The sequence below is a fragment of the Solanum verrucosum genome, unplaced genomic scaffold, assembly GCF_900185275.1.
Source record: "Solanum verrucosum unplaced genomic scaffold, falcon-dt-bn FXZP01000205.1, whole genome shotgun sequence".
Lineage (NCBI taxonomy): Eukaryota > Viridiplantae > Streptophyta > Magnoliopsida > Solanales > Solanaceae > Solanum > Solanum verrucosum.
The window spans coordinates 2461039-2473963 of record NW_026019950.1 but is presented as its reverse complement, the minus strand read 5'-3'; the positions used below and the strand labels follow the sequence as shown (position 1 = coordinate 2473963).

At 33.2% G+C, this 12925-nt stretch overlaps 1 pseudogene; it reads left to right on the top strand.

Moving 5' to 3' along the window:
- The first annotated feature begins 672 nt into the window (after positions 1-672).
- On the top strand, positions 673-9202 carry LOC125814018 (trans-resveratrol di-O-methyltransferase-like; annotated as a pseudogene).
- Positions 9203-12925: the final 3723 nt, after the last annotated feature.

The following is a 12925-nucleotide window of genomic DNA, read 5'->3' as shown; positions in this document are numbered from 1 at the left end:
TATATATATATATATATATAAATAACACTAGACCGAGTCTAATATTATTTGGAAAAATGATCTTTTAAAGGTTATATTCTACAACTTTTAAAAATTTAAAGAGAAAAATTTAGAAATAACAAACATAATAGACATAATAAGGCTATATAACTATAGTTTCGATGACTACACTTCATAGCTATAGTTTTGTTTGCTCTGGAGGTTATGGTTTGTATATTTCTACTCGTTTTTATATTCGTTTGCCAATATACAAATAGGTTATGTCTATACAATTATTATTTATACATTTTTTAGAACTTGCCAATATACAAATATGATAATTTATTGTGAATTTTTCATAAATCATATACAGCTAGAGTAAACATATACAAAATTCTGGATTTATTCAATCAAGAATTTATACCAATCAAATGAATTATGAATATGAATTTGTATGAAGCAGCCTTAACTTTAGCAGATTTCATTAGTGTAAAGTGTAAACCAAGTGCAGGCCCATAAGCCCAAAATTCAAACCTTGTGTTACCTGACTTTTCTCAACTTAGAAAATTGAAGTCAAGTTTGATTATAGTGAATAAAGATCATTGACTATTATTATTCCTACTGGCCACTACAAGACAAAGATAATTAAACCAACGAAATACTTTTTTAAAGAAATAAAACAAAATTGGGGATATGGAAAGAGAAATGTTAGAGGAAATTACAAAGTGGAGAATCGAATACCCATCAACAAAGTGAAAATTCAAGCAGCCAATCAACTAAGCTACCTTCCCTTAAGAAGCCATTTGTTTTCACGTACAAGAAATTTTGTGGAAGGAACTTTTGTTTTGTGAGGGAAATCATGGTAACCAATTGTACAAGTTCTACTTATTGGTCATTAATCATTATACTAAATAAAAAGTTATACATGTTGGAACCATATATTCAACTACATCAACTCCATGTCACTAAAATGTGCAATTCAACTTGAAATTCCAGATATCATCCATAGTCTTGGCCGACCCATGAACCTGTCCGAGTTAGTAGAGGCCCTCCCCAACAACAATAATGATAAAGGCTAAAATTCATGATTGTGTTTACCGTCTCATGCGTATTCTAATTCATGACGGCTTCATTATTCAAGAAGCTGAAGAGGGCTATTTACTTACTCCGACCTCACGTCTCCTCCTCAAAGATGAGCATGATCCCTTTTTTGAAATTCGAACTAGATCCAAATTTGATGGATCCATGGCATTCACTCAGCAAATGGTTCAACAACGTCAGTGACGATTCTAATACTACTCCATATGCAACCGCTCATGGCATGCCATTTTTCAAATATGCAGAGAATGAACCAAGACTTAACCATTTATTTAACGAAGCCATGGCTAGTGAAACCCGTTTTGGGCAAACAATAATTAAGGTAATTTGCCACTAATAATAGAACCAGCTTTGTAGCGAATGTTCATTGTTCCCATGTTTGTGCCTTATATATAGCAAATGTAACTCAATATTGTCTTTATAATTATGAAGAAACTACTTCTTGTGTTGTATTTCTCCTTACTAATATGTACTCCTTGTTGTATAATAGATGTCCATATAACTATATTTTGTGTTAATTAATATATGTACATTCAATCTATATTAATGTGTGTAACTTGAATATACATAAAACGATATATATATATATATATATATATATATATATATATATATATATATATATTGTAATTTTACCGCATATATACCTTATTACTCTCTTGTGGTTATGCTCAGTCACTTCTACAAAAGGAAAAGTTGAATAATCAAACAAAAAGAAAAATTCTAACTAACTAGATTTATCAAGTAAACTAAATAATCTCCATAAAATATAAAAAAATAATATAAGTAATTTTTTCAAATTTCACGATTTTAGTTTGTATAATGATATTATACATTATATTGATAAACAATACACTCAAGAATAGAAAGAAAAAATTAATGCTACTTTTTGTTTCTCTATTATATTGATACTCTTCAAAGTTGAACTCCTCTTCTTGGTTGTTCAATTATCAAAAGTTTAAAAGGTGCGACAAATTTAGCACAACGTTAAAAGTTAATGATGAGACAATAATCAATTATTTAAGTGGTCAAATAAAAAATTGTCATGTCATGTGACATGACAAAATTTTGGACAAAAACAGTGTACAGTATACCTTCGGATCGGTAAAATGATTTTAATTTATTTTTGGCTTAAGTCATTGAAAACCTTGCGTGCCTTCTAGTAAGGTCAAAATTGGGGCAGTAGTCAACCTTTTCTTCAATTCCTGAAAGCTTTTCTCACAAGCTTCAGACCATTGAAACTTCACTGTTTTTTTAGTCAACTTCGTCAAAGGAGACGAGATAGATGAGAACCCCTCTACGAACCTTCTATAATATCCAGCCAAACCTAAGAAACTCCTAATATCAATTCGAGATGTGGGTCTAGGCCAATTCTGCACTGCCTCAATTTTTTGAGTATCAACTCTAATTCCCTCTCCAAACACAATATGGCCCAAGAATGCCACAGATTCAAGCCAAAATTCACACTTAGAGAATTTAGCATATAACTCCTTATCTTTCAAAGTCTGAAGAACTATTTTGAGATGACTAGCATGATCTTCTTCATTCCTTGAATAGATTAGTATGTCATCAATGAAGATGATAACAAACATATCTAAATAAGGTTTGGAGACTCTATTCATCAGATCTATGAACACTGCTGGTGCATTAGTCAAACCAAAGGACATGACCAGAAATTCATAATGACCATAACGGGTCCTGAATGCTGTCTTTGAAATATCACATTCCCTAACTTTCAACTGATGACAGCCAGATCTGAGATCAATTTTTGAGAAACAGGAAGCAGCTTGAAGCTGATAAAAAAGATTATTGATTCTCGGAAGAGGATACTTATTCTTGATGGTAACCTTGTTCAATTGGCGGTAATCTATACACATCCTAAAGGAACCATTTTTCTTTCTCACAAACAAGACCAGAGCGCCCCAAGGTGAGACACTTGGTTAAATGAAGCCCTTATGTAATAGATCTTTTAACTGCTCTTTCAACTCTGTTGGTGCCATTCTGTATGGCGGAATAGAGATAGGATGAGTATCTGGAATGATGTCTATACCGAAGTCTATTTCTCTCTCAAGAGGGACTCCGGGTAGGTCATCAAGAAAGACTTTTGGAAACTCTTTTACTATAGGAACTGACTGAATGAGAGGTACCTCAACACTTGAGTCATTAACTCGGACTAAGTGATAGATACAACCCTTTAAAACTAACATCATCGCCTTAAGGTATGAAATGAAACAATCGAACTACTACTCCACTCTATGACTAGCTCATTAGGAATCTGAAACTTGACAACTCGAGTTCTACAATCTATTGATGTATAACGGGCATGAAGCCAATCCATACCTAGAATGACATCGAAATCCACCATGTCTAACTCAACTAAATCAGCCGTGGTGCTCTTGTGATTGATGGAAATGACACAATCACGATAAACTCGCTCCGCTAGAATAGACTCCCCAACAGGTATAGAAACACAGAAGGGTTCACATAGTTTCTCAAGAATAACATCAAACTTATTTGCAACATAAGGGGTTACAAAAGATAAACTTGCTTTTGGGTCTATCAAAGCATAAACATCAAAAGTAAAGACTTTGATCATACCAGTGACAACATCTGGAGAGTTCTCTTGCTCTTGGTGACTCGTGATCGCATAGAGGCGGTTTGCTCCTCCGCCAGTACCAGAAGTAGCTTCTCTAGGTGCAACCCTGTCTGGTGGAGCAACTGATGAAGACTGGGCTCTATTTCCCTATTTTCTACTACCTTGCTTATTCGTAGAACACTCTTTCATGAAATGTCCCTCTTGCCCACACTTGAAAATACCTGTCTGGCCATCACGATACTTACCTGAGTGGTTTCTACCACACCTACAGGAGCCCAACTACCTCCTTGTGCCATACTACCTTGAGACTGTGCTGGTTTAACTTTGAAGTTCTACGAATTCTGGCTATTATACGCACCTTTGTTCTTAGGTGCGGGTGCACTAATAGATAATAGAGCAGACCCCTTTTACTTCTGAAAGGACGGACGGTTCACACTACCATTCTGCTGCCCAGACTCATTTCCTGTCTTCGATTTCTTATTTTTTGAACTCTTCCCTGTCTCTCAACTTCTCTTCCTCAACCTGCTGCACATAAACCATCAACCTTGATATGTTCATGTCGCCAATAAGCATTGCTGCCCGATCCTCTTTGCTTGATAGATGGCCCAACCCAGAAACGAACAAGCTCATTCTACTTCTCATGTCCTTAACCATCTCCGGAGCATAACGGGATAGTTGGGTGAACTTCAACCCATACTCATGCACACTTAGAGAATTATGCTTAAGTGTGAGGAACTCACGTAACTTGGCCTCTTTCAGTTCTCGGGGAAAGAAACTCCCCAAGAAAGCTTCCTCAAAGTAGGCCCAACTCACAGGTGGTGCATCCTCAGCTCTACCCCCTTTCCACTGATCAAACCGGGTCCTAGCAACATTCTTCATCTGGTATGTAGCTAGCTCAACCCTCTCAGTAGCAGCAACATGCATCACGTCGAATACCTTTTTCAGTTCCTCAATGAAGTTCTCTGGATCCTCAGTAATGCTTGAACCAGTGAAACTTTGAGGATTCATCCTCAAGAACTCACGAATCCTTGAAGTGTCAGCCTCTTCTTGACGAGCTCCTCTTTGCTGCTCGACCTGGATAGTCACAGCTTGGCTCAACATCTGGATAGCCTTAAGGAACTCGGCATTGGTGACTTCTCCTTGAGGTTGCAATTCAGGTGCATTGGGTAACTCTTGTTCCTCAACATTGCGTCTCGCAGGACGACCCCTGATAACTCTTCGTGGAGACATGATTATCTGAAACACGCACAAGCACGAATTAGAAGGAAATTTTATAGAGGTTAACTCTATCGCACGAAATGAATGTGAAAGAAGTGAGATAGTTCCTAAATGTTGCAACCTCCTAATTATAGATGTGGCGCGCTTCACACCGATAACTAGGGCGCTATAGACACGACTTTATAGACTCCCTAGGACTCTTGAACTCTGTGCTTTGATACCAAGTTTGTCACGCCCCGAGCCTACACCCTGGGCGGGGCTGGCACTCGAAAACCATTACTGGCCCCAAGCGAACCCTTGGTCTGACTTACTTAACTCAGCGGAAGACAATATTCATAACTATAATGATCAAAGAACTTAATTGAATTGAATAATAAAATAACTGAGAATGTTTTAAAAATTAAACATTCAACTTGGCCAAAAGTGACAACCCAAGTCTTAACAATAAGAAATGATAATGAAAAGACTCAAAGGACTAACATCTGACTGTCTATGAAGCCTCTAAAACAACTGAGATGAATGTTGGGACAAACCCTACAACATCCTAATGAACTAAAATAGAGAGCAAATAAAGGAGTCCTCCGGAATGCAAGGAGGCTCAATAACAGACTCTGAATGCTTAAGCTGGATCAACGACGCGCCGGATGCTGATCCTGGTTACTTGCGTCTGCATCATAATACGATGTAGGCCAACTGACATCAGTACATTGAATGTACGAGTATGCGGTTGGAATGCTAACAAACATAGGCTTGAAAGAGACTATGAAATAAACACTTACCTTGGCTCTTCTCAACTCATGAATACTTAACTGAACTTATTTCAATATAAAGCAGTTTAAACCAAGTGCAATATAAAGAAAAGTTGTTTAAAAACATGATGTCAACTCTGTGTATATACAAGGATACACATAACTCTGAAATGTATGTAAAAATACAATAAACTGATGTATATAAAAATACAATAACTTTTGTAGGAGATTCTCTAACCGACAACCACCACTATGAGCCTAAGTGATGGTACACCGTTTTACCTCACGTTGCCAAGGACAGTCCTATACCTTGCCATCGGTATAGAACCTGAACTACTAAGTGGATCCACTAGTCTATGCTAAAAAGCACTAAGGAACCATCTAAAAAGTATGATCATTTTTCTGCCCTTGATGGCTACATGGTTTATGGGGGCTTGAGTTAATATGAACTCGCGTCCCCATATCGGTGCTCAATACTACTCCCAAAAATATACTTAGCTCATATGTTTTAAAAACAACTTCTTCTCTGGTTTGAGATAATTGCTCAAACTTAGCTTAAAAGCTCTCTTGGAATCAATGTTCCCTTTTTATGTTCAAAACTCTTTTGGAAATCTCAGTTTCCTCTCATCTTAAATGTGAAAACATTTATCTTGGGAATACTTAGTTCCCATATATCATTTGAAAGAAAATGAACTTTGCTCTTACTCTTTACTCAACTTCAAAACTTAAGTCTTAAAACAAAGTTAAAACGTTGACTTCTCTTGACTTTGATCTTAACTGCTCTTGACTCGACTCTTAACTGATCCTTGAATTGAATTATGGATTCAAGGATTATGATTGGTGTTCGAAAAGATCTCATGTTGTTTAGGAATGATTTTAAATAGCTAAACATGAGAAAACACCAAAATCAAGATTTGAAGGTGGGTCCACAATGCGGAGGCGTAATTAAATTTTGGTTCCGAAAATGTCTTTTTGAGGCAGAACACCTCGTGTCAGCTCCACGATGTGAAGCAAAATTTTCAAAACTAGGGGCTAGGCGCGCGATGCGCCACTAATGCCAAATTTCGCCCGACGAAATTTCTTCTTCGTTTTCCAACCCCAATTCACCCAAACTCGGTTCTTTTTCTCAAATCTCTTTTAGATACAAATACCCAGTAAATGTACCTAAGAACCTAACTCGAAACGACTCTATAATACGATGTAACGATCTCAGAAACTTCTCAATTCATCCCAATTCAAGAACAACAATCAAATTCAAGAATAAGTAACAAGATCATCAATACTCAAACTCTTTTAGGACGAATTCTGCTGAACGAAACATGTTTGGCGCGTGGGTGAATGAACCCAATGCTATGAAAGACTCACATACCTTGTAGGGTCAATTTCTTGGCGAATCCGCAATCAAAATCGATCGTTTTTGGCGAATCTTGCTTTTCCTCTTCTCTTTTCTCTTGCGTTCTTTCTCCAAAAGCCCTAACTCTATTTCTCAAAAGTGTAAACTGAACTAACTCAGTTTTGACCCCAATTATTTTATTAAAAATGGATTTAATTAATTAGGTAAGAAAAAGACCAAACTACCCTTCAAAAATGCTGATTGGGCATTTCCTTATTCGAACAGCCCAACTTACAAAGGTCATAACTCACTCATACGAACCCGGAATTGCATAAACTTAGCGGTGTTGGAAAGATCATTCCAAGAGCTTTCCAACCATGTCTGGAACTACACCTAATTCATCCTGAGCTAGGAGTTATGGTCGTTTGAAGTTGACCAAAAACTCACTTTAATTTATTTAAATTTTTCCAGATTTCCTTATACTTTCCAAAAATAACTATTTCCAGATTTTAAACTTCCTTCTAGTTCTTTATAGTTGCGAGATGTTACAGAAGGGGTAGGGGTGCTCTTTCTTTTTTTGGATAAAATGTACAATTGGTGCACGTTTTTTGAATTCCATGTTTATATGTTACACTCTGATGCAAGAGATGACGCCATAGGTGCAGAAAACACAAAAGTCTCAAAGGAAAAAAAGTAATTATTTTTTGGTGGGGAACCAACGTAACGTACAATTCTCAAATGTGCGCCAACCACTAAAGATAAGTTCATGTTGGTAGGTTGTACGATGAAGCCTGGATTGGTCCTCTGGTTCTTCTTATCTTATAACTATACATAGACGTACGTTGATCATCATTATCAAAGAAATTACTCCCTCCGTTCCATTTTATATGAGGTACTTTGACTTGGCACAAACTTTAAGAAAAATGGAAAAAGACTCTACAATGTTCCGAAAATACCCTTATTAATAAGTCTAAATTGTTAAATAAAAAAAATACTATATCTGATATTGAATAAAAAAGTTTAAATTTGGGGAAGAAGATGACTTGAAGGGGTAGGGGTGCTCTTTCTTTTTTGGATAAAATGTACAATTGATGCACGTTTTTGGAATTCCATGTTTATATGTTAAACTCTGATGCAGGAGATGACGCCATAGGTGCAGAACAAAAGTCTCAAAGGAAAAAAAAAGTAATTATTTTTTGGTGGGGGACCAACGTAACGTACAATTCTCAAATGTGCGCCAACTTCTAAAGATAAGTTCATGTTGGTAAGTTGTACGATGAAGCCTGGATTGGTCCTCTCGTTCTTCTTATAAATAATAATATATTAAAATTATTGAGATCAAGTAGGTCAAATTAGGCGGGTCAAGACCCAACCCATTTGAATTCAAAGTGAACTTGGACGGGTCAAGATCCAATCCAATTTCTAATTCAACCCATTTTAATATCTCCAACTTCAATTCAACCCACCAATTTGACAACCGCTCATGGCATGCCATTTTTCAAATATGCAGAGAATGAACCAAGACTTAACCATTTATTTAACGAAGCCATGGCTAGTGATACCCGTTTGGTCATGACCGTGTTGATTCAAAATGGTAAGGGATTAATATTTCAAGGGTTGAAATCGTTGGTGGACGTTGGAGGGGGCACTGGAACCATAGCTAAAGCTATTGCGGATACATTTCCACAAATAAATTGCACCTTCTTTGATCTACCTCATGTAATTGAAGGGCTAGAAGGAAGCAAGAACCTAAGATTTGTGGGACGAGACATGTTTAACTCCATTCCTTCTGCCAACACAATTTTGCTTAAGGTATAGCTTTGTAATATACACACACACACACACACACCCCCCCCCCTCTTTTTGTCAATTTGATGTATAACTATACTACATGTATATATTGTTTATGTTTGATTTATATGGAAAATAGTGGATATTACATGATTGGAGCGACGGAGATTGTATAAAAATATTGAAGAAATGTAAAGAAGCAATTCCAAGGAGAATGGAGGAAAGGTAATCCTAATTGAAATAGTGATGGATCAAAACAAAGACGACGATAAGTCATATGAAACTCAACTCTTAATTGATATGCTGATGATGATTCTACTAAGTGGAAAAGAAAGAAGCCAACAAGAAGGGGCAAAACTCTTTTTTGATGCTGGTTATAGTGACTACAAGATTATTCCTATCTTAGAATTAAGGTGTGTTATTGAGGTTTACCCTTAATCTACACTCTTAATTGGACAAATTAAATAAAACATGCCCCTTCAGTGAGTGATAATGATGCATATTTTATTTGTCATTTAATTTCCATGTGTTAATAAAGGGCCCCTTTGTGTTATGTTTACGATCCTTACTCCTCACGTGATTACAACTAGGGCCGTGCATTCGGTTTTTCGATTTGGTTTTGTACTATTTAGTTTGCAAAGTGATATATAATCAGACTAAGGTAGATATATCATATACTTTAGACGTTGATGGCTTCACTACTTTAACTATAAAATGAAAAGGATGATCTTGAATGTGAGTTTCATGAAACAAAAAAGATGAATTTATATAGATAAAAATAGAGGAATACCAAAAGGTAGATATATCATATACTTTAGACGTTGATGGCTTCACTACTTTAACTATAAAATGAAAAGGATAATCTTGAATGTGAGTTTCATGAAACAAAAAAGATGAATTTATATAGATAAAAATAGAGGAATACCAAAAGACATCTTAAAATTTTAAATTAAATATTTGAAGGTTATGAATATGAAAAACATGAAAGTTATGAATATTAAGCATATCAATTGAATATGTAATTAGATATAAGTTATGAAGGCATATTTAAAACAAATAAAGAAGAAGAATAAAAAAAATAAGAAAAAGAAGTGCAAATAATATTGATAGTGGAATTTCAAAGGGCCAAAATAGATAAAGAGAATAACTTTAAGAATATTAAATATATGCAATGAACCAACCCTCCATTAAAATCTCGAAAAGCAAACAATTCTCCTTTGAGCACATGAATACTCAATTTACTCAATGTAGAAATTGATTATCACTAATATTTGAATATGTAATTAACTAAATATTTATAATATTTTAATTTTTCATTAAAATTTGGAAGAGCAAACAATCCTCCTTTGAGTACATGAACACTCCATTTACTCAATGTAGTAATTGATTATCACTAATAGTTAAACATATAATTAATTAGATATTTACAAAATTTTAATTTAGTGTAGGGGTAAAATGGTATATATAAGGAGAAAGTAATATATTGAATATATATCTTAAATACACCTTCCAATATAAATCACAAGTAAAACGTAAAACACAATACTTAATCGTATATCAATTATAGATGTCCAAACATAAAACACAATACTTACGACTATATCAATTATAGATGTCCAAACATAAAATATAAACTAAATCATAATGAAAGACAATAACACTCTCTCTCTCTCTCTCTCTCTCTTTATATATATATATATGTTGTAGTAAATAGTATTGCTTATTTAAGCGAAGATTTGAATAATAAGCTTAGCAAAAAATGTTCAACGTGTATCATCATATATATCTCTTATTCACGCAAACCTATAAAGATGGTCAACGAAAAATTTTATTTGTTAAATGCAATAATGTATATATTTATTTCAAGTTGTTGAGGTTCAATCATGTAATTAGTCTTATCCCACTAATATTACCTTATAGACAATATTTGCTTTGTATTTTTCTTGTCATCTAACCAGATATGTTTTGCATATGTATTCCACAATAAATTGTTTAGATGTCATACGGACATGTGAAGAGAACAACTACATTTAATATATTCACATATTTTCACATTTTTTGTGAGTTACTTTTTGAAAAAAAAAAAACTCGAAACATTTTCAAATAATATATTTTGAAGTTAGAAGATCTTGTTAACTTAATAATACATTTGTGACATATATAATACTTTACTTTAAATATAAATACCTACCCAAATATAAATATATATTTACATTAATGAAAATATTTATCTCATAAAATAAACTATTAAATAAATAATATAAATTAAACTAATACAAATTTCAACTGGCGTTATTACAAATCATATAAACTTTTCTTCGTCTAAAATACTGAAATATTAAGAAATAGTAAATAAGTAAATCAAAAGGGAAATGTTTATATAATAACTATTTTGAAGCAAATTTCATGAGAGTCCAAATAACACAAGTAGCATTAATAAATAAAGTCATTTTTTTGTTTTGAGATTCTTTTGTTTTGAGCATCAAAAACAAATTGTGACAATTCTCTAAATTTTGGAAAAGATATTCAAAAGCATATATCTACATCACAAGAGAAATTGTTAACAAAAACAAATGAATTTAGACTACATCATGTTAACTTCTTATATTAAAACATTACATACTAATGTATATATTAAGCAAAAAAAATAATTATTATATCATCAAAATTATTTTCCTCAAGTACTCGAGGTTATGTAATATACCCTCTTAGGATAGAACGACTTACTTCATCAAAATAGTGGTACCTCATATTCCACTAAACTTCGAACTCACTCAACAACAATAAATCACAAAAAAAAATTTAAAATGCAAGAAGAAGAAGAGTAGAAGATTAAAAATATTGTGGTTGAAAAATGAGAGGAAGCCCCTCTATTTATAGTCAACAAAGGGTAGTATGAACAAATATTTTTGTGTCTTATCTAAAAGGTCATGACCTTTTCGAGAAGTCACAACCCTTTGGAAGAGTCACAACTTATTGAAAAATTCACAACTCTTTGGAAAAGTCACAACTTATTGAAAAAGTCACAACTCATAGAAAAATCACAACCCTTCGAAAAAAGTCACAACTTATCAAAAAAGTCACAACTCATCGAAAAAGTCACAACCTAAGCTAGGGATATTATAGTAATTTAACATTCAAGTTAGGAGTTCATGCTTTTAAGGTAACTAGTTTTTTGACACGTGCATTGCACGTGACTACTAATTCCAAAAATATATGTTATAGTAAATAGTATTGCTTATTTAAGCGAAGATTTGAATAATAAGCTTCGCAAAACATAATATTGCAGATTCTTTTGTGAATGTTCAATGTGGATCGTCATGTATATCTCTTATTTACGCTAACCTGTGAAGATGGTCAATGAAAAGTTTTATTAGTTAAATGTAATAATGTATATATTTATTTCAATTTTATGAGGTTCAATCATGTAATTAGTCTTATCTCACTAATATAATCTTATAGACATTATTTGTTTTGTATTTTTCTTGTCATCTAACCATATATATATGCTTTGCATGTGTATTCCACGTTAAATTGTTTAGATGTCATATGAACATGTGAAGAGAACAACTACATTTTATATATTCACATAATTTCACATTTGTTGTGAGTTGTTTTTCAAAAATAAAGAATTCAAAACATTTTAAAATAATATATTTTGAAGTTAGAAGATCTTGTTAACTTGATAATACATTTGTGACATATATAATATTTAATTTAAATACAAATACTTACCCAAAAATAAATATACATTTGCATTAATGAAAATATTTATCTCATAAAATTAGCTATTAAATAAATAATAAAAGTTAAACTAATACAAACTTCAACTGACGTTATTACAAGTCATATAAATTTTTCTTCGTCCAAAATACTGAAATATTAAGAAATAGTAAATAAGTAAAACAAAATGACAATGTTTATATAGTAATATTTATTTTGAAGAAAAATTTCTCAAGAGTATAAATCACATAAGTGACATTGATAAATAAAGTCATACTTTTGTCTTGAGCATAAAAAACAAATCGTGACAATTCTCTAAATTTTAGAAAAAGCTATTCAGAAGCATATATTTATATCACAAGAGAATTGGTTAACAAAAATAAATGAATTTAGACTACATCATGTTAACTTTGTATATTGGAACATTACATACTTATG